The sequence below is a fragment of the Puntigrus tetrazona genome, chromosome 7 (assembly GCF_018831695.1).
Source record: "Puntigrus tetrazona isolate hp1 chromosome 7, ASM1883169v1, whole genome shotgun sequence".
In the NCBI taxonomy this organism is placed as follows: Eukaryota; Metazoa; Chordata; class Actinopteri; order Cypriniformes; family Cyprinidae; genus Puntigrus; species Puntigrus tetrazona.
In genome coordinates, this window is record NC_056705.1 from 30604424 (window position 1) to 30623541 (window position 19118).

General features: G+C 37.5%; 1 pseudogene; it reads left to right on the forward strand.

Moving 5' to 3' along the window:
* Positions 1–10808: 10808 nt before the first annotated feature.
* LOC122347969 overlaps positions 10809–19118 on the forward strand; it is a 153688-nt pseudogene continuing 145378 nt past the window's right edge.

Consider the following 19118-nt stretch of genomic DNA (forward strand, 5'->3'; position numbering starts at 1 on the left):
AACAAGGCATTTTATGCGTAATTAACAAGGCATGGCTACGTGGAAGTTTGAAAGATGGACTTTTCACACATGTGGTTTAAGCCCACATAACATTAGCTGTCGCGATTTATGAAAGAACACGTCAGGAAGTAAACAAGTGAAATACTCCATCATCGATTTAATTAGTCTGGAAAGACAGGCACCAACATGTTCTGGGGAGAAGGTGTTACACCTGGGCCAAATTAGCATTTTGATATAAAACAGCACACGCATACACACCGAGCGCTTTTAGAACAAAGACATCCCTTGTGAGAAAAACTGAGAAAATTGATGGGCCTGTGTCCTGAACTCTTCTGTGTCCTGTGTGTGTGTGTGTGTCTCATATCTCTGGCTGTTGAGAAGGGTGTTAGCCCCTAGCACCACTCTGGGAAATAACAGTATGTCTGGGCAGTCGAGGCGTGAATTCCTCATAGACATTTCCAACACGATTCTCCTACCCTGCTGTTTTCTTTTCCTCACAGCACAGGGCGCCTGAAAGCTCCATAGGCGACAACAGACTTGTCGCTTTGTCTAAACAGATAAGATAGTATCGAATCAATATGGATTATTTTATCCTCACTAGAAAGTAATTGAGACATGACCTCAATTCAGTGGCCACTTAAAGTGACGGTTGGTGATTTGAATTGTTTTTTTTTTTTTAATGAATGAATGAATGGATGTGCATCTCTTTCACCTCAGAGTGTATGTGGGTCATATGTAAATGAATTAACTTCAAAGCTGAGCCTACACTCTGCAATCTACAGTGAATAAAAAAATTGAAAGGCTGTATGAAAACATTTAATAATGTTTCACTTCTCTTATGCAGTGACGTGCGGGTGTGTGGAACAAGAGGCTGCACAGTAAGCTACTGTATTTACGCGGAGAAATTTAGTGCCACATTTAGTGCCACATCTGTCTAGTGCATGTTTAAAAAGCAAGCTTACGAATCAATATAATGACTATTGTTCACAATCGTTGAGTGTGTGTGTATCTTAAGCTACCTGAAGATGATTGACAGGTATAACAACTATCAGATTTTGGACTTTTCATGCAGTGTGTAATGGATCTGTTACATCTGTTACTGCACTGTAGTCATTGTCTCTCGACAGAAATAGCCGACTGCGAAGCATCGAAAAGAATCGTTTTTAAAATGAATCCCAAGATGAAGCGAGGACTTTTCTAACGTTGTATACAAAGCAGCGCTGAGCTCACAAATGCTGCTTTATCAAGCATTACAGTCTCGATGATAGAGAAAGGCGACATCCAGACCAATCACTGCAGATTAGCGTCAGGCAAAGGAAGGCTTTAGAAAAATGAATCGCAAGTGAGGTAAAAATAAGCGCGCATTATAAGACAATGAAAGCGCTTTTGACCTTGCGTGCATGTCAACCCGCCATTGCGGAAATCACGAAACCCAAACACGAACCTTCCATCACGCGTGATAAACGAAACCGAAACAAGCAACCCTCCAATAAAAAAAAAACCTTGACTTCAGAATCGACGGTTGTATTTACCAGAGCTCATTTCTGCAGGCTCTACATTATTAAGAAGTTTCGAGGTCTGGCAGTTTGTCAGAGCTGTCGCCGTTGCTCTTAGTGAATTGCTTGTCGAGATGGTTTGGTATTGTTTGCATAAGTGCGCGTTAGTGTATGTGTGTTTGCAAGCATGTGTGGCCTTTATCAATAATGCAGAACTAGAGAGGGCTGGCTGTTAACAGGAAATGAGTTCTATGCACAGTAGGGCTTTCTTCTGTGACATTTACAGGCGTCGGATCTCCACACATGCCCTGGCCACCACCAGCCCAACGAGCGCCTCTAATGACGCCCCCCGCGGCCACACACGCTCAGGGTATGCAACAAACACCTGTTAGATGGGAAAACTTGAGGTGGTGTAATGCGTATATGTGGGTGCGGACAGGTCCTTATGTTTGATTGCGTCTGATGTTGAAAACCTTTAAAATAGAAAGCCAGTGTTTAATACTTCATCAGCTGCCGTTCTCACCTCGCCCGCTCTTCTCTGAGCCCTTTTCGTTGCCCTCCATCTGTGGCATCTCCTGACGTCTCACACAAGTCTCTTCCCTTGACACCTGAGCTGCTCATTAATGCCAGCGCTACTGGAAAAAGGATTGGAACAAGGAAGAATGGCTGAATTAAATTATGCACATCTAGTGTTAGACAGAAAACGAGAGAGAGGAAGGGCTGATGAATAAAGAGACAGCGAGGCAGAGAGGAGAGAACGGCTGAGGGTTTGAAGATCTGGGTTGAAAGAAACTTCTCGCTCGCAGACCATATTTCACTCTATTTTGTTCCGGAGTCGATTCATAATTTAACTCCAGTTATTAACAGTCCCATCTACTTACTAATGACGAACGCGCACCAGTATTATGCTTTTTCAGAATCTCTAGAAAGCTTTGTCTATTTTATCTATTAATACGTCGACTCTTTGTTGTTTGCTGCATTTTAAAAAAGTTCATATTTTAAAAATTTTAATTCATTAGAAACCAAACTGTCCTATCTGAGACATAATTTAAAAAGAATGCACGTGCATCAGAAATCGGCCTTAAAAAAACTTCAATTAGTGATTTTAAAAGCTAGATTTAAAAAGCTTTTTTTTTTCAGTTGAGATAAAAATGGTGTAAAATAAATTGTTCATGCTTTTCAGGATTTTATTTTTTTTTCCATTTGCCTCTGCTGACACCAGTGGATACAGGCTGACATTACAAAGCATCATCCAGTTTTTCTCAGATTTTATTATATTGATCAGAGTTTCACAGGTTTTAGTTATAATAATTATTTTGATTATTTAGATTTTTTTATTTTGTTTATTTATTATTATATTTTATTTTATCCATAAATTTATGAATAGTAGAGGGTCGCAGTTTTAGAAAAAAATAAGCGGCAAAACTAGTTTTAACCAATAAAATAAAATAAAAAATAATAATAATAATAATTACAGTAGTTAATTTAAATTGAATCATTTTAAACTGATAGTTAAAGTTACAGTGTATGTGTAACATACACACATACAACAACCAAGCCTTCACTTTTTAATTGCAGTGGTTACTTCATATGCCACTTCAAAAATGACTGATATAGAGAAAAATAAAACAGTGACTGAGATAAATGTGATTTTATATTACATACATGATTACATAATTTTAAAGAGGGTATTAAAAGTTCACATTTTAGTTGTGTGTAGGTGAGTTTATTATTATTATGATTTTTTTTTTACATTATTTTCAACATTTGCAACTGCTTTTTTATCACTTAGTTTGAAGGACTGCAATTATTACATTTTGTTATAGGGACTACTAAACAGCAGTTTAGTTTAGTTGAGTTTTTTTAGGCAAAATAAAATGTAAAGTGTATTACTATCAGATAATAAAAAGTTCTTCACACGCGCGTTGTCTTCACCTTCACTTGAACACTCACAAATATGCCGTGAAAGTAGACAAGTGGTCGTAAGTGTGAGTATTTGGCAAGAGTATTCTTGTAAAAAAAAAAGTAATGAAATAAAACATTCAACATAAATACATAATATTCAATTTATAATACTACATACATGTACTGTATCCCTGCTTGGTCAAGCGATCAATCAGTAAACTTTTCAACAATATTACATTTATATTCATGCAAAGCCGCATGTGTTGTTTACACGTTTCTAATTTGGAGTTCAAGACTCTGTGTTTATAAATATTATAATAGAAACAGTGGGGAAACATAACAAGGAAGTACTGATTGCTTAAAAAGTCATTTCAAAGGAAAACGAGGAGATGAAAGAGAACCAGAACAAACAACAGACAACACAATTGCTGTAAAATCCAACTGTGAATATAATGAACGTATTTTTAAACAAGCATTTCTGCAGAACAATGAAAGAAGGAAGATGTTGATCAAATAAAGCAAAAGGTTATTGCAAACTTCCTTAGGTTTGGACCTGTTATAACTGAAATGTATCATAAAGCAATATTAAAAAGATGATATGGCTCAGTCGCTGAACTGTAGGCTGTAGACAATCACGTAAGCTGTGTCACATACAGCCAATCTAAACAAATCTATAGATTTGAACTCAGTCAAGCAGGGTCAAAGTGTTATGTGAAGTATTAAAGATAGTAAAAAAAAAAAAAAAAAAAAATATATATATATATATATATATATATATATATATATATATATATATATATGATAAAATAATTTTGTTTAAAGATCATCAGTAAATCAAAATGGACAAATTTCTTATGGTTTTTGTCATTGCAAATGATTCCAAAAAGTAAATAAATAAATAAATAATAATAAGAAGAAGAAAGTTTTGCTGTAATGCAATGACCTCCTCTTCTCCTGCTTTCCTTTTGGTAGAATATTTTTATTCTAAGGCTAAAAAAAAATACACATTTTCAGATGTTTCCGACTTTTGAACCCCGCTCTATACAAACACTGATGACAGCAAAAGATACTGGCGCACTGCACTGAGTTGATAAATGTTAATCATTTTCTTATGTGTATTGAGTTGACAAAAGGGGGGAGTGTGAAACACATTTTAAAAAAAAGTGACAAAAAATGTAACTACACAAAATGCCTTAATGTACATTTGAGGTCATTATTAGAAAACGCTGCACAAATCTAGGTTTACATTAATGTTATTAAACACAATTTTGCAGGGCAGAATATTATTTGCTGTGTAGCTGCTGTATAACCATTTTATTCTATGATTGAGTAACAATTTGCGTATTAAAATAATAGATGAGCACAACTGTGATGTACAATTCGTAAAAGACAAAGAAATATTAACAGGGTACAAACACTGCTACTATAAAATAAATTGGGCGGGGCTAAAGAAGCACAACGTATTAAGAGTTGTTTTTTTTGTCACACTATGATGTCATACTGAGACATGAAAACAGCTGTTTTTTCCTACAAAGACGTTTCGAGCTCTGAAACGGGATTTCAATTTCAATTCGTGACCCATTCCTGCATTAAAAGAAAGATGTTTTGCGCAGTTTGTGTACATCTCTCATTATCTGACTTCTTTACGACAGCTCTCGTGCAGAAAGCTTTGCATCATCCCACTTTAAAGATTAAAGAGCATTGTCGGCCAGTTCAGTTGGCCAATCTGTTTGATTTGGACATGCCTGTGACATCACTAGTTTGGCCTTGGCAGAAGATACTTTGTGTTTACATGTGCTGCAATAAAATGAACATATTGCCTACTGACATTCTTTTCCATCGGATCAACATTGATTTAAAGGCAACGACTGATAAAAGACTGTGAGCGTGATAAGATACACAACACGGCTTGTGATGTTCTACAACTTAATCTTTGGTGTATTTTTAAAATGTTTATGTGGAAATGGAGTATTTTATCTACCATGCCATATATTCAAAAATGCAATATGCTGAATGCCTCCTTATCTTTATGCAGGTTTTTCTTTAACAATATAAAGCCGGCAGCTGCAATAAAGAAAAGGGAAAACAAGAGACGTCTTCTGCCACTTCCAGCGTATTTTTTATTGTCAGGTGTGTCTTTTTAAACTGGACCGATGTTCTGTGCCATTATCATGAATCTATGATCCTCTTGGAGGGATAAAACTTTTTTTTTTTTTTAAATAACACAATCAGAAAGGTGTAGATGTAAATACTTCTATCTACTTATTTCTACTCCATAGCATTAACCACATGAACACCTACTTTCTGTCTAGTACAGACACTCATATCATATTTTTTTCTTTATGTCTGCCTTTTATGTCACGTAATACGGAGAGACTATAATTAACATATTCCTGTTTTAGGAGTGTGAAGTTTGAAAGAACAAGTGAGACTGGAAGGGAAACAAAGAGATGAAAGCGGGAGATTTTCCCGTTAACATAAGGATGGGTGAGGAATCTACATGTGAACAACAAACAGGAGATAAAGGAGTTGTATTTTTCTAAAATGATTAGCTCACTGCCTTATCGGTGCAGAGTAACCCAACAACAAGACGTTGCTTTTATACAAAAGCTCACATACAAGAAATTGAGTGTTGACAGTTGCTGTGTCTGTTACTGTTCCTACGGCAAAAGGCAACTTTCATAGCGTTCGAAATCACGAACTTCCCCAACATGAATGAGACGAGGGAAAAATAAACAGTATGTAAAAGAGTATGTCTGAATTCACAGTATTAATAAAACAAGCAAAACGTATGCGGATGACATGAACGGTGAATTGGATGGGCACTTTACTCTCCCATGAGGCCGCAGGAGAGGATTTGTGAACGCCACTGAAGCGATGCGTCTGATGATGTTAGGTCACATGACAGCTCAAAGGCCGAAGCACACTTCAATGGCTACACCTCTGAGACCTGGGGAGAGCTGCATCAGTCATCATGTTAAAACTAGTTAAGCAGTACGAGTAGCAGTCAGCCTTACTTTTTTGATCAACTTTTGTGTAGATTTTGCAGTAACTGATTTTGTAGGGACTACGTCTAGTATTCTTGCGGAATGACTAGTCTTGCGGAAATAAATGAATACATTTTCAGACTAGTCTAAGCTGCCACGGGTGTTGTTAAATGGGATGTTCTAGCCTACAGAGGATTGCTCTTGTCGCCTCTTAACTGTGACAGCTGCTGTTTGTACTGGACTTTTTCTATTTTCTATTTTTCTATATTTCTATTTTTCTAAGTTCTATTCCACTGCTCTAAAACAAAACCAGGCTCACAACCTGTCTAAATATGTTCACCTTTGTAAATTTATCCTAAGTATACATTTTATATAAATTCACATCCTAGTTAGATATGTCAACGTTTAAACATATAGTAAAGTGTTTTTGTAAAATGATTTTGATTTAGATTTTTGCATGCACCCAGTACTGAGCTTGTCATAAACTGAATCAGGCTTCTCATTCAGTTTTTATAATTAACCATTTGATATAATTCTGTTTTGTTAAACAGACTTGAAATGGTAATCTTTCCATGTTTACTTTCTAAGTAAAGTTTCAATCCAGTATAGCCACACTTCCCATGATGCAGCGCATGCATGCATTTTTAGCAAGATAAGAAAACGGCAATGTATTAAGTTGAGATAAATCTATAATTAACATATTTGCTCACATAAAAAATAGAATTACACTTTATTTGGAGTATTTCAGCAAAATCCACTTTTCCTAATATCAAGTCTGAAATGTGTTTTTATGTCACTGTTGATGAATTTGTGAATATGATGATGATATTTATATGAATACGATACTTAACTGTAACAAAAAAAAAATTGACTGGCGCTTTATGATACCGTAGAAGAACCTTAGTGTCTACATGGTTCCATAATGGACCTTTAACATCTGAAGAACCTTTCTGTTTAACGAAAGTTTCTTTGTGGCAAAAAAAAAAGTTCTTCTGATTATAAAAATGTACAAAAAATAAACAGTAAAAGAAACTTTGACTCAGTGGTTCTTTGTGGAACCAAAAATTGTTCTTTTATGGCATCACATTGAAGAACCTTTTGAAGCATCTTTATTTTTAAAAGTGAAATTTAACTAAAACCGAAATTTTATTTTTTAGTCCTTACCATGTAAGATGGCTATTAGCAGGAAATGCGAAAAGCAGAAATGTATTTATTTACTTATTTATTTTAAAAATTAATGTGACAAGGTTGAGAGGGTTGAAGACATTTATTAATACATTTGGTTTTGTTTCTCTTTCATATTGTCCCCTTATTTCACTACTAATTTTTGTCACATATCAGTGAAGTCTAATTATTATGAGTGTAGAATGGTTAGTGTGAAGGGGTTTTTAATTAAATATCTGGCACTTTTTAGAATTTTTTCACACATGCAAGGAGCACAAATAAATGCTTTACATTATTGCCACATTTTGTTCATAATTTTCTTCGTCATGAAATTGCCAAAAGAGCACGACAAAATGCTTCATTTATGACAGTATTAAAATTAAATATTTATTTTTATTCATCATAAGGGCAGTTTAAAACCTGAAGTGATACCGATTACTTTTGAAGTTGAAAATGATTACTTTTTGAAGTCACAAATCAAAAGAAATGCCTCCTCAGAGAGTATGCAGTTTGTGATGCATTGGCTGCAATTACTATCAGTAAAATGTCTTAAAAGAAGTTCTTCTGTCCACCAAGGCTGCATTTTATTCAAAAGGAAAAAAATGTTATACGATATTAATTTAATTTAAAATATATATTTTTAATTATTATTATAAAATACTTTAAAATATATTGTATTTCTGTGATGCCAAACGTCTCCAGGTTATGTATGTAACATAAATTAACTTTTCAAAGCTATTCAGCTTTTCGTCTCGGAGCCAAGCGGTTTATGTCGTTCTGCTCCCTAACCAAGACTAACCTAAAAGTCTTCACTCTTTGGCTGGCGGTACAGAGCTTCAGCGTTCCTCCTGGTCGAGTGGATTGCACACATCAGGCTGCACTAAACCAGTGTGAGTTGAGAACGGCCATCTCCCCTGTGTGTCTCAGCACACTACAAGAGCACCTATGGGAATGTCTTTTTCAAGATGCATCACAAGATCCCCTTCCACCTCTGTGTTTCTCTCCTCTCTAGCCAGTGAGCAGTAAGGGGCAAATTGGGAGAGCGAGCCAACGGTCTACCATGTTCCTTCTGCTCGGACACAGGGAAGAGTTGCACAGATTCAGACCCCACTTCGGACTGGCTAATAGACGCCCTCTTGCTGCCTTACTGCGGGTATGTCTCTGGTGCCGCTAATTCCGTATTTGTGAGCTTAGCTGAAGCTTTCCTGTCCATCTCATTGGCTACATGGAACCATCTTACTCATTCAGCGACATCCGCTTCACTTCAGTGAAGCCTGCAAATGCTCCTGTCTTGCTCACAGAGATCGCGATCCTACTGGCAAAGGACAGGATAGAGCCAATATGAGGACCAGCCGATCTGTTTTGCAGCCCTTAATTCATAGTACCCAAGAAAAACAGATTCTGGACCTGCTAGTTCTGAACCGTGCACTTCACAGGCTTTCATTCAGAATGCATCTGACACAGAAATGCATCTTCAGGTGATCAGTGATCAGGTGGCGAGCCTGCAAGCGCTGCTGTCTCCAAGCAGAGGACGGCTCACTGGATAGTGGATGCCATCCCCCTGGCTTACCAAGCACAGAGTGTGCCCTGCTCGCTCACTCTACAAGGAGTGTGGCACCCTCCTGGGCATTATCACATGGCACTTTGCTGGCAGATATCTGTAAAGCTGCAGGCTGGGCAACCCCTAACACGTTCACTAGGTTCTATAGCCTTCGTGTGGAGCCGGTATCCTCCTGTGTTCTCACCTAAAATGGGTAGAAGAACTGAGAGGCCCAGCTTTAGGTTGGCTTGTTTAACTGCTCCAAAGAGTCCATACAGTAAACCCTGTTGAGCAGCCAGATGTGGTGACCATCCAGAGCCAGGCCCTCACTGCATCCTTGAGAACCAGTAGATGGCCGGGGTCCATATGTCCAAAAGAGGTTACCATAAGTGTATTTCCATGGTATAGTCTTAGAACCCGTATTCTAGGTATTCTGCCTTGAGGAATATAATTACCTCCAAACTTTCATATGCACCTGAGGGATGATCTTATGAGTAAGCATTCTGGAACCTCCTTCAGAGAGAACTTCAACGGGCCTTGACAAGATGTCTGCTCCTATATTGAGAATTTGTCCTGGGATCTGGTGCGGACCTATGGAGATCTGGGAAAAATGGCAAGCTCTGGCATAGAGGTGGTGGCCTTGTCTCCAGAAAGCGTTCATCCAGCTGGCTTTTCTAGTGCTCAGTCCGTTTCTTGGCTGGCCAGTCAATATTTAGCTTGGCCACCGCATGAGTAACCACCTCCAAAAGCTCCTCGTACTGTGACGACTGAGGTGGTGAATCCAGGAAAGGCAGAAGATAGGGTCTCTGCCATCTCCATGCCCTCTGCCAGATAAGCCTGCAATCCTCACAAGCGCAAGTACCGCTCTTCCTCAGCAGCAGGACCAGCACCACAAGAAACACAGATGAGATTCTTTCGGAAGCGAAGTGTATGCACTGGCAACCTCTCACAACGTGGGCAGTCGGCTCCCTGGCAATCCACAGATTGTGTATAAACCTGCTCGTGTTATAACGTGAGCAGGGAGCACCATTTATAATGTGACTTGCCGTTGCCCTTACGTGATGTCTTGGATGCTTTAGACATTGCAAAAAACAAACAACATAAAATAAGACTTACAACAGAGAACTTTTCTGACAAACAAAAACTCAAAAGTAACAACAATTATTAAAAAAAAGAAATTAGTATTTACTAGAACATTTTAGCATATCTGAATAAAATTATTAATTTCTTTAAAAAATGAAAGAAAGGAAAATAAACCAATTTGAAAATCTAACTGATATTTTATAATGAATACATTTTATTCATTTATTCAATCTGGATTCTAATAATGATTTCTAAAGGATCACGTGACACTGAAGGTCAGGGTAATGATACTTAAAATTCATCTATTATCACACGGATATGTTTTACATTATGTTCACACAGAAAGCAACTACTTAAAAAAAAGATTGATCCCAAACCTTTGACTGTATTACAATATGGATATGTCATTTACAGTATGTTACCTTGCAAAATAGAGGTCTTGGATCCATGCTTTGTGCCTGCAAAAACAGATTTTGTGTTTCCCTAAGACACATGAATAACTTTTTTCTTGTGTTTGGTTTGATTTCCTTCCCTCTCTTCTCATCAGATCTCTTCCCCCTCCTTCTCATCCCTCCCTCCCCATCTCAGTCTTTAAATTCTGCCGCCCTTTGCCGGTGGAAACAGAGTGTCTGCGGTCGGCCCGTACGCACGGGGGGTGTGTGAGTGTTACGTAATCATCAGAGGATGAAAACCTGCATCTAGCGAGAAAGAAAGAGAGAGAGAGAGAGGTCAGAAGTGAGAGTGAGCGAGAGAGATAGAAAGAGATTAACAGGATCCAGGCCTCCCAGTCTCACAGTCAGTGTGACAGGAGAGCGGTGATAGTGTGTACGCCTGGGCGGCGTTCTCTGGACTGGCTCATTGTGTCACGGGACTGCGGCCGAACTTTCTGGCCCGTTCATTTGTTTACATCTGACACCTGCTCTGATTTTGGACTGAATCTGGACCCGACTGGACAAGTGAGTGCAGCTGCATGTGGTCCGTTGTGTATATGTTCATAAAACAGGGGGAGTGTATTAAATGCTTTTCATTTTGCGGGAAAAGTTCTTATGCAATGAACTTTGTTTGGAAGTGTGTGTGATTTTAGTGCACGTGGTGATGCAACCATTACTATGCCAGTATAGCCGTGGGCCGTTTGTATTCTGTGTCAGATTAATACGGGCTTGTTTTCAGTGAATATTAAGGATTTGGTCACGTAGAACCTCTCAAAGTTGCACAATACGCTGCAAAAAATGCTTTTCAAGCCAAGATTTGTTTGTGTTGTTTCCGGCTAAAGTAACTGAAAATTCTTAAATCAAAGATTTTCTGGACAAGCAAAAGTTATCGTCTTGTTTTTAGAAAATAGTCAAAATAAGGTGACATTTTGCTTAGAAAAAGCTAAATAATCTGCCAATGGAGTAAGTTAAATACTCTTATTTAAAAACAGAAAACAATATTATTTGTTAATAACTTGCTTAATTTCTTGATTTAAGAATATTTAGATATTTTGGCTGTATGTAACTATATCAAACAATGCATAATTTAATGCAGTGTGTATGTATTTTACTATATCAGACTGATACAATGTATAATGTATAATATAATGCTGCTGACTTATATTTAATCTTTAAAAACACTAAAAATTCAATAAGACTGTAACATGAAATCCATTTTTACTGCACATTATAGTGTATGTATTTGACTATATCAGTTGATATTGTATAATGTATAATATAATGCACTTATATTTAATCTTTCATTTCAATAAGACTCTCAGTATTATATTTTTATACAACATACAGTAACGTTGTATGCCTAATTTCCTCTGTAGCATATTGATTCATTTTAGTTCTTAGTATTATATTTTATTTTAGAATTTTTATTTGTTATATTTAGTATAATTGTATTTTTGTTCATTGGCCACAAAATACATAATTACTAGTCTGTCAGCTTACGGACATTATTTTAATATCAGTCGCAACACAATTTTTGTCCGTGTGTGGGTGAGAGTGTAAGTATGCATGTGCTCGATTGTTTCAAGAAAGAATACAGGACGGTGGAATAAATAAACTCTATATTTTAAACATGGACTGCATGACCTTTGGTCAGTAGCTTGTTGTGGAGCTGTGCAACATGAGCTAGCTCAGTTGTTCTTGCAGAATTAAGGACATATCATCAGCATTGTTATTTACCAAAGGAGACAAATACTTGCACAAGAACAATAGAATGAAAGCTGCACTACTTGAACGATCAAAGCAACAAGCCACTTAAATGATAGTGTATCTGACGGCGTATCTTATTGACTTAGAAAGGTATTCAAGCAAGTTGGCAAATCAGTTGTATTTTGTTATCATTAACTTATTCATCATTCAACTCCAGAGAGGACAAAAGCCTGTACAGAGTTCAGTCTGGTGCTGTTTAACATTCAAATGATTACAAAACAGCAAAGAGAAACAAATAAAGAAGAAGACCCCAACTTTGAACACTCTGTGCACGTAAAGCTCATCAAAGAAGGATGGAATGATTTGTTCCTGACAGGGAGATAACAGAGCTCACGTACTACACATCCACCGAGAGCCACGGTGTCTGAATTAGTTCACCCAGGGGTTCAAAAGAAACATGTTTTCCACATGGTGTGTTTGATAAAGCAATTTGCGAAACAAAACCAAAAAAACTTGTTTGATTGTAATTAGATGGACGAAATATACTATATTATATACCATATATAATCTTTTCTATAAAGCTATATACAGCTATATACAGCTATATATATATATATATATATATATATATATATATATATATATATATATATATATATATATATATATATATATATATATATACTGCTGTCAAAATCAGATCCAAAATAAAAGTTTTTGGTTTACGTAATATATACACACATACATTTTTATATTTAAATTTAATTATTTAATTATATATATATATATATAAATATGCATGCATACTTACTCAGCATTTACTCTTTACTACCCTTCAGCATTTAAGCATGTCCATATTGATTTCTGGGGTTGACTTTAGCTCAGATTGTAAATTCATAAAGTTGTATATTTGTGTTTGTATTGCATGAGCAGGGTCTAATGGCAGAACATTTGCACTGCTCAGAATGTAAAGACACAAAACATTTATCTACCAGAGCTCTAATGGACAAACACAGCAGGAAGTGTTAGTCAGGTGGAAGGAGAGGTGAGGGAATAGACTGAAAAGAGAGCAGCAGAGAGCAACAAAAGGCCCCCAAAAAGCTCTGCTGATGTATGACTCTATTTAGATTGTGTACGGAGGTGGCTGAGCATGTTGATTTTACCCAGCTTGGCCTTTTAGGGAAGTGTTCAGAGTAATTTAACGCTAACTGAGCAATTTTGGAAGGCACCAATAGGCTGATCATTATATTTTCTCTGTAATTTCCCCTCATGTAGCTCTTGGCAGGTTCATAGGTGTGCCACAGTCATCTAAATTATGATTTATTATGAAAAAATATTTTTTTCCTTTCCAAAGTAGGGTAGCTTAACACAAAGCAGCTAATTTATGTATTTTATTGCACTTTACTGATGTTAAAAAAAGAGGTTATTCATTAGATTTCCCACATGATCGAAGTTCATGTTGACACTAGAATCTTGATGAAGGGACACCTAATCACCCACTAACTTTCTAGTTCAAAGTTTTTTTCTGTTTATGAGCTACAAACCCACTGACTCTTTTATTCAGCCACTGCTGCCTTTGACCTGTGACCTTTAACCCCAGGAGTTGCTTACAATTTTTTATGTATCTGCTGATCTACTGATGTTTTCTGAGTCTTCTAATAATTCTTTCACTCATAATTAGAGTGACTTGAATAAATCTCCGATTATACACCTGCTGTAAGTTATATGTTTTAAGGTTTTCTGCAGAGAACAAAGTGTTCAAATCCCATAGAGTTTAACAGAAATTAGGGAGATAGGGTATATGATAGAGGACTTTTTTGACTTGGGACAGTAAGCAGCGACTACACTGCAACATGCTTAAAATCACATGAAAATGTACATTTTTATGCATTTTAATTTCAAAAGATATACACAGAACACGATAAAATGTCAGCATAAATATGCAATTGGTGAAAAGTCAGACTTGTAGATATGCAATGCTGTTCAAAAGGTTAGTGTGTTTGTACTGAATGCACAGGTGGGAAAAGGTTTCATTATTACGTCTGGCATCAGAGACGGTGTAGGTGAGACATAGACAGAAATAAAGTAAAACAGTGAAATGAGAGTTATCATATCTTGGCGTAATTTGTAGTTTGCCTCCCACTGAAACACACGCTCTAAATAGGCTACATTTGAACAAACACAATTGAACTGTTAAGACCAATCAGGGAAGCATAAAAATACATACATTCTCTGTTGAAAAAAAACAAAAAAACAGCACATACTGTTTAGGTATGTTTTGAAGTCGGGATGCTGATTTAAGATGACTTATGCTGGTTTAAACAGGGTTGGTATAAATTTCTCATTAAGATAAATGAAAACTTCCGATGGCCCTCTGTAATTCATCAGGGAGCAACTTTACTGTCAATTGCTAAGAATTTATAACCGGGGGTGGCTGTAAAATGAGATTAACAAAGATACCCAGCCAAACGCGCACGCTCACGCACGCACGCGCACGTTCTAACGTGCAGGCGCTCTCACGGGCATACGTCTTAATTAAACGCCAACGTTAAAAAGTAAAAGACGACGAAACAGTTTAATTGACGACCACAAGATGGCAGTCCCTCACTACAGCAGCTCCAAAACAACGTGGAAGCTCGTGGAAGTGTAAAAGTTTTCAAATACATAGCTGCTAATTAAAGTTTAATTTCCTGTTATTGTGGTGAAAACATTAAGAGATCAGAAACCTCAGTCCATTCTTAAAGGTGTACAGATCATTCACAGTGTCGACTTAAAACGAGTTTATGAAGGGTAACCACAACCAAGGCCATTTGTTTATTGTCTTTTTGTGTCTTCTGTGTATCTCTAGGATGCTCCTGCATTTGGGAGGGTCCAGGGGGAAGATGGGCGTTCTTCTAGTCAGGAGAGTGGCTTTGTTTTGTCGTTCTGCCCACTTGTCTCCCCAAAGCCTGGAGTATCGACCAATCAAAAAGGTTATGGTGGCAAACAGAGGTAAGGCTTGTAATCTGCAGATTAAACATTTTGCAAACAGTGAAAAGACCGCGGAAAGTGAAAGCCTGATCCCTGGATTAGTGCTCTGAAAATCTAAATACACACAGGCCCAGGAGAGCTGCACTTTAAATTAATTTTCAGCTAGATCTAAAATGATTTACTTGTCATTATTTACCCAGCCTCTCGTCATTATTTACTCATCCCATCCTTGTGCATTCGTTCACTGACTTGTCATTTAAATCTGCATGCTAACACATGGCCTCATGACAATCGGGTGTTTTCAAACTTTTTAATGCCACGTGCCCCCAAGGATGATGATCTCCTTTTTTAAAACTTTTTTTCCCCTATAATAATTAATGTTTTATCCTTGAGGGCTCATTTTCGAGGCGGATTGCCACTACTGTCCACTAACCACAGCATACCCGTTTCACGAATGTGAAGAATTGTAACTCTTTCTCCCATCAGGTGAAATTGCCATCCGGGTGTTTCGGGCATGCACAGAGCTCGGGATCCGCACAGTGGCTGTATATTCAGAGCAGGACACGGGGCAGATGCACAGACAGAAGGCAGATGAGGCTTACCTCATTGGCAGAGGCCTGTCCCCCGTCGCAGCCTATCTCCATATCCCCGACATAATCAAAGTGGCTAAGGTTAGGCAGTTATATAAATATCCGTCAGACTGTGCTTCACCTTATCCGTCACTCTCTGAACGACGGCCTGTCTGCATCGAGCAATAAACGCATCTCTTCCGGTGCTTAGTATTCACATCAGCACTTCGCTATATGGTGCTCAAATAGATCCATTCCTGCTTTTTGGAACGGTGTCAGAGATGCCAGCCAGATTCAGATCCTTTGGCGAACTCTCTCATTATGCCACAGGCAGCTCATCTCTCAAACCAGCAGCTTAGCCACCACAACAATACACTAATAATGCATAAACACAAAGCATAATACACACACAACAACACACCGTATTAAAACCGAACAAGCAGCCAACATCATCGTCTCTAACCTCAGCAGACGGCCTCAGAATAATTAGTCTTTCTCCAATGCAATTACCATGTTGCACGCAGTCAGCCAACAGAGAGAGAGGGGCCTTTCAAATTCTGTCTGATTGGGATTTTAATGAAATTAGTATTTTCCAGCATCAGAATAATTAGGCCTGACTGCTGTGCTACATACACATCCTGACTAATGTTTTTTTCTTTCTGTTCTCATTTCTCTCTCTCTGTCTTTCTATCTCTCGCCCCTTCTGTCTTTCTCTGTCTGTGCTTTTTCTCCCTCTCAGGAAAATAACGTGGATGCGATCCACCCTGGTTATGGCTTTTTATCCGAGCGTGCAGACTTCGCCCAAGCCTGTGCTGATGCCGGGGTAAGATTCATTGGCCCTTCCCCAGAGGTTGTGCACAAGATGGGGGATAAAGTGGAAGCCCGTGCCCTGGCCATAAAAGCAGGTACCAAATAAACTCTTTGCTCATGGGATTCCTTTGTGCATGGGGACGAACGGCACTGGGGCAACCCTAGCACCAGGGTACTTGCAACATTGTAATAGCAGTTTTTGACCAGTAGTCCTCAATAGATAGTTACGGCGCAGCTGTTGATGGATGCTGGACTTTTGGTTAAGGTCAGTGGTTCAATGAGGTTAGGCATTCCTTGGCTTAGCCCGAACGTCCATGCTGAGAGTGATAGTTGGAAACTGCTGTCGCATAAGGCTCTGCAGCTGGATGTGTCTGACCGACTGACAGTATTTCTGGAATGCACAATCAAGCAGATTCAACAGTAAAAAAAAAATCACTAAATTTGCCTCTCAGCAAATCAAATTAAATCAAACCAGACCATATAATGAGAAAATTTGTTCAGGGTAAGAGCCTTTTATGACACTCTGTTACTGCGTTTATGCTTCAAGGTATAAATCACAGATCCGATTATTTGACAAACTTCCTGTTTGGCCCATCTGTTACTTTCACTTCGCATTTACTTCAGACACAGCCAGCTGTGTTTACATGCATACCTGTCAAGGCTGTCAGTCAGCATGATGTAACCTTGTTTGGTTTTTCTAGCGGGCCTAGCAGTCCCCAAGTATTTAACCCGAATACCCCAATAAACATGTCATTATTTTACATGTCCGTGTTCTTGAAAAAAAAAATCAATAAAACCTCTAAAGAATGTAATGGATTATTCTATATAATACAGTCAATTAATTAATTAATTAATTTATTTATTTTATTTATTAATGCTTTAAGTGACATAAATTTATTAAATTAGAGGAGATTAAGATGTCAAATTTTATAAAATGTACTAAACGTTTTACTTTATGGATATGTACCACCTACGGATGTGGCCCAAGTAGTTTGCAAAGAATAAATAGATCTGAATTAAATTCTGTTTATTTGTCACATTTGGTTTAGACCGTTTTATTGAATTTGAGTGAACCAGGTGTGTCGGGACACGACTGTTGTGCTCCCGTAAAACATAAATCCTTATGTGTCATTGAAGATTACTATATACATGTTTGTTCTCTATCAGCTGTTAAGAATGATTGAAATCGGTTTGTATGAAAGACATAAAACAACCGATCAAAAAAACAAAAACCAAAAAGTGCTATGTGAGATGGATAAAGTCTAAAAATGTGTATCATATATATATATATATATATATATATATATATATATATATATATATATATATATATATATATATATATGTGTGTATATATAAATGTGTGTGTGTGTGTGTGTGTGTAAGTGCGTGCGTGTGTGAAGGTGTTCCAGTTGTTCCTGGAACAAACGCGCCCCATCTCATCTCTTCAAGAAGCTCAGGAATTTGCCAAAACATACGACTTTCCCATCATCTTTAAAGCCGCATATGGAGGAGGAGGCCGTGGGATGAGGGTGGTCCGAGATTATGAGGTCTGTGCATCTTCTGGCCCACGAAGGCCTAAAAAATAAATGACAAGAGAATCAAAAAACATCATGTGTCACTGTGATGATAGCAGGCCCGCTATCTAAATATAAAATATTCAGAGTGCCTCAACGCCACAGCATTTACACTTATTACTGCCTCTATAGCTGTCTCTAAAATTTAAACTCAAATAGAAGGATTTTAAAATCAGAAAAATTGCATAAATCACTTTTATACTCAAGGGCACCTTTTCGCTCAGTCACCCTTCCCCTGTATAAAACCCCCCTCCCTTCTCCCCTGTAGTGCCCTTAAACACAACCGTGTGTTTGGAAGGCTAGTCCACTGAACCATGTCGATCACGACTGTTAATGGGCCTCATTTTCTGCAAGTGTTTACAACATATATTGTTTATTTTATGTCAGTGGATACTGCCTATTTTACGACTGCATTAAATTTTGTTACAGGGTACGATAGATGCTCATTGTCCTCCACTTGACATGTGGACATGCACATGTGATAATTACTGCTCCAGTGCAATACTATATCACATTGACATTGCTTGTTCTGCATAGTCCATTTGCTTTATTTATTGCCTTTATTTACTGTCACTAGTGAAAAGTGTTTAGTGTTTATTGCCTTTTCTACAAGGCCCTGCGAGATAAGTGGACAAGCTTGTAAAGTGTGTTAAATATTGCGTACCATGTTTTCTGAAGAGACGTTGTTTAATGTCACTTCACAGAAGAGAAATGAAACTATACCAAGCTCAAACTTTGTTCCGTAAAAAAAAAATTGAAATCATTGACATGACATTTATTTTCTACTGTTTTATGTTAGCTTTCAGATTGTTGGGCCTTTTTCGAAAAGTACCCTTTAGATTATTTCAATTATTTCAAGGTTTTAATTATTATATTATA